The 5,000-nt window shown below is 38.0% G+C and overlaps 1 protein-coding gene across 1 annotated transcript in view; it reads right to left on the reverse strand.

The window, feature by feature from the left end:
• The window catches only part of LOC138862381 (keratin-associated protein 5-5-like), a 29,514-nt gene that overhangs the window by 20,300 nt on the left and 4,214 nt on the right, over window positions 1-5,000 (reverse strand). The window lies entirely within an intron of this gene.

Raw genomic sequence — 5,000 nt, forward strand, 5'->3', positions numbered from 1 at the left:
TGGTGGTGGTGGTGATGATGATGACGATAACGATGATGATGGTGATGATAATAATAATAATAACAAAAATAATCTTAAAATAATACCAACAATATCGAAACAATAACCTCAACATCGAAAAGAACAACCTCAACAACATCACCTTAAAAACAAGAACTTCATCATCAACAACAGAAATCAACAACACCTTTACAACAACTTCAACAACAACCTCAACAACATCGAAAAAACAACTTCAACATCACCACCTTAACAACAACTTCACCATCCACAACAACAAGAACAACCTCAACAACATCGTAAAAACAACTTAAACATCACCTTAACAACAACAACTTCATCATCCACAACAACAACCTCAACAACATCGTAAAAACAACTTCAACGTAACCTTAACAACAACTTCATCATCCACAACAACAACCTCAACATTAAAAAAACAACTTCAACGTAACCTTCACAACAACTTCATCATCCACAACAACAACAACCTCAACATCGAAAAAATCAACACCTTAACAACAACTTCAACAACAACAACCTCAACATTAAAAAAACAACTTCAACACCACCTTAACAACAACAACATCACCCACAACAACAACAACCTCAACATAAAAAAAAACAACAACTTCAACATCACCTTAACAACAACAACCTCATCCACAACAACAACAACCTCAACATCAAATAAACAACTTAAACATCCCCACCTTTACAACAACTTCATCATCAACAACAACAACCTCAACATTAAAAAAACAACTTCAACACCACCTTAACAACAACAACTTCATCATCCACAACAACAACCTCAACAACAGCCACTAATAAGAAATAGTCCATCACGAATTCATGTGCAGAGAAAGTCTGTTTCTGAAGTTATTTTTTCTTTTCTTTTCTTTTCTTTTCTTTTCTTTCTGAGTGAATTTTTTTGTTCGGCGAAGAAGGGCAGAAGGAAAAGTTCAAAGTTCAAATTCCTTTTGTTTTGATTTTATCTTAATGTATGATTTTGTTTTTGTATCGTTAATTATTTCTATTTAGCTATATTGTTTATCATAATTAGTTTTGTTTTTTATTATAATTTTCATTTAGCTATATTTTTTATCATAATTATATTCATTATCAATATCATGATCATCAATATCATTACCATTATCATTATTATTACTATTATCATCATTATCATTACCATTATCATTATTATTACTATTATCATCATTATCATTTTCATTATTACTACTAATAACCTTACCGTCATAATCATCATCATCATCAGTATCACTATCTTTACCGGCACATCATCATCATCTTCATCATCAGCAGAATCACCATCATCGTGTTCATTAATATTATCATAAATAAAATTCTTCTTTATCGATAGTTGCCATCATACTTTATTTTTAGTGAAATATTTTTCTTCCTTAACTCTTCTTACAAAAAAAAAAAAAAAAAGTATTTACCTATACCTATATATGTGTAAATCTGTACACGTGAATGCATACACACACACACATACAAACAGACATAGAGTCATATATGCATACATTCAAACTTATATCTAAAACATACATTCAGGCATGCATACAAAAACGTAGCAACAACAACAACAACAACAATAGTAAAAATGATAATAATAATGATAATAATGATATTAATAATAATAATAATAATAATAATAATAATAATAATAATAACAAAACAACAATAATATTAACATATAATAACATTACAATAATAAAAACATATACAGTAATAACAATACATACAATAATAATAATAATGAAAAACACAACACAACAATAACAACACATCCAACAAACTTATAAAAAAAATTCTTGACCAATAAACTTCCATATGATTTCACTTCAGTTCCCAAACCGCCCACGTCCATTAAAGGTGACCAATGCACGCTTGTTTCCGCCAATTTGACCCTTAACCTCCACCCGAGTCGGTAGCGAGGACGGGCAATTAATCATTCACTAATTAAAGGTTTGATGAGCTACGATTCCTTGGATTTTTGGTGAAAAGGGAAATGGAGGGAAAGAGGAAGTGGAGGAAGGGAGGGGGAAGGGGGTGGTGGAAGGGAGGGGGAAGGGGGAGGGAGAGGGGGAGGGGGGAGGAGGATGGGGATGGGGAGGGGGATGGGGAGGGGGAAGGTAGGGGAGTGTTGGTGGTGGAGGAGAAGGGGGTGAAGCGAGGAGAGGGAGGGGGGGAGGTGGAGGAAGAGGAAGAGGAGGGAAGGGGGAGGAGGAGGAAGTGGAGGAGAAAGGGGGGAGGAAGAAGAAGAGGAAGTGGAGGAAGAGGAGGAAGAGGAGGAGGAAGGAGGAGGAAGAGGAGGGGGAGGGGGAGGAGGAGGATGGGAGGAAGAAGAAGTGGAGGAGGGAGAGGGAGAGGGAGAAGGGAAAGAGGAAGGAAGGGAAGGAGGAGGAAGAGGAAGGAAGGGAGGGGGAGGATGGGGATGGGGGATGGGGATGGGGAGGGGGAGGGGGAGGAAGGAAGAGAGGTGGAGGGGGAGGAGGAAGACGAGAAAGGGGGGAGGGAGGAGGAAGACGAGAAAGGGGGGAGGAGGAGGAAGAGGAGGGGGTGGTGGAGTAGGAGGGGGAGGAGGAAGAGGAAGATGAGGGGGAGGAGGAAGTGGAGGAAGAGGAAGGGAAGAGGAAGGGGAGGGGGAGGGGGAGGAGGTTTAGGAGGAGAAGGAGGAAGAGGAGGAGGAGGAGTAAATACATATATATGTTTATATAATATATGTATATATGTACACACACACACACACAGATTCAACCTCTATGAGAGCAACAAAACAGACAAAAATCATACAATAAAATTTTGTATAACATCTCCCATGGAATCTATAATAATAAAAAAATATATATCTATAAATATAAATGAGAACGATCAAAATTCAATCGAATTTGTCATTTTTCACGTATTCGAAAAAAAAATATTAAATATAGATAAATAAATAAAAAAAATGGTAAAAAAAAAACACACCTCATTATATAACAATTTCGCTGCGTTTCCGAAACAAATTGAAAATATATATACATTCAATTATAACTTTGGAAAAAAAGGAGATCGGGCTTAAAAATATTTGGCGGTCGATTTGCATAACAGAACGACTTTGGGAATTAATAAACATTTTATTTACCCGAAGAAATGAAAACAATTTTTTTTTTTTTTTTTTTTTTTTTTTTTTTAGAAATTTCACGTCGAAAAAAAAGGAAAATTGTGGATAGATAATTAAGTACTAAGTTTATTTCAATATTATTATTATTTTTTTTTTTAGAAATTCACGTCGAAAAAAAGAAAAATTGTGGATAGATAATCAAGTACTAAGTTTATTTCATTACTATTATTTATTTATTTTTTTTTTAATTTCACGTCGAAAAAAAGAAAAATTGTGGATAGATAATTAAGTACTAAGTTTATTTCATTAATCGTTACTGTTATTATTTTATTTCATATTGATTATCATTATCATTTTGTTACTATCATTGTTATTATTTTGTTTTATTCTCATTATCATTATCACTTTGTTATCATTATTAATTTTTTAATTTACTATCATTATTGTTACTTATTCATTATCATAATTATTTGACTTGTGGCATCAAATTATAACTTTCTCTGTCTCTCTCTCTCTTCTCCCTTTCCTTTTCTTCTCTTTCCATCTTTCTCCCTCTCAAACTCCCATCCCCTCCCCCTCTCTTCTCTCTCTCCCTCCCTTTCCTTCCTCTCCCTGTCTCCCTCTTTAACTCCCAGCTCCCTCATCTCCCTTTTCCTCTCCGTTTCCTTTCCTTCCCTTCCCCTCCCCATCTCCCTCTCCCTTTCCCTCCTTCCCCATCACCCTCTTCCTCTCCCTTAACTCCCTTCCCCTTCTCCCTCTCTCTTTCCTCCCTATCTCCCTTTCCCTCTCTCCCCATCACCCCTCTTCTTCCCCCTTAACTCCTCTCTCTCCCTCCCTTCCCTACCCCTCTCCCATCCCCTCCCTCTCCCCCTCTCCTCTCCCTGTCCCTTCTCCCTCTCTCTTTCCACCCCACCCCTTCCTCTCCCTCCGCCTCCCCCTCTCCATCTCCCTCCTCCTCCCCGTTTCCTCCCTCTCCTTCTCCATCCCAATCCCTCTCCCCTCCCCTATCTCCTTCCCTCCACCTCCCCCACTCCCTCCATCTCCCTCTCCCTTCCTCCTCCCCCTTCGCCTCCCTCTCCCTCCCCCCTTCTCCATCCCCTCCACCTCCATCTCTCTCTCCCCTTCCCTTCCCCTTCCCCTCCCCCACTCCCTCCCTTCCCCCTCCCCCACTCCCTCCCTCCATCGCCCCCGAAATTGGTTGTTAAACTGACAGAGTCGTCCGGTCGTTCGAACTTTTATTACCTCTTCGGCTCGTCCGGCCGTTTGGGTATGAAAAGACTTTTTTTTTTAAGAGGCGGAATTTTGATTATTTTTCCCCTTTCTAATAATTTTTTTGGGGGGGTGGGTGGGGTGGGGTGGGGGTTGGGGGGGTGGATGGGTTCGTTCGAAATTGAAATGCATTCGTTTGAAAGAATGAGCGAGCGAGCGAATGATAATAGGGATAATTGTTGATAATGATAATTATGATTCTAATCATAATGATAATAATGATTCTAATGATAATGATAATAATGATGATTATGGTAATGATAATGATACCAACTCCTACTACTATTAATAATGCAATTGATAAAAAGGATAATAATAATTTTAATGATGATAATCATCGTTATTACAATTAGTATTACTCTTGTGTATGGGTACAGACATTCAGATGGTTAATTTTGGCCAAATCATTATGATAAATAAAAAAGATAAAATCTTCATTTATGTGTCATTGTAATAACGTAATAGCGATTTCGGATCTCTCTCTCCCTTTCTCTGTCTCTCTCCCTTTCTCTGTCTCTCTCTCTCTCTCTCTCTCTCTCTCTCTCTCTCTCTCTCTCTCTCTCTCTCTCTCTCTCTCTTTATTCCTCTCTGTCTCTCTCTC

The sequence above is a fragment of the Penaeus vannamei genome, chromosome 8 (genome assembly GCF_042767895.1).
Source record: "Penaeus vannamei isolate JL-2024 chromosome 8, ASM4276789v1, whole genome shotgun sequence".
NCBI classification, from domain to species: Eukaryota; Metazoa; Arthropoda; class Malacostraca; order Decapoda; family Penaeidae; genus Penaeus; species Penaeus vannamei.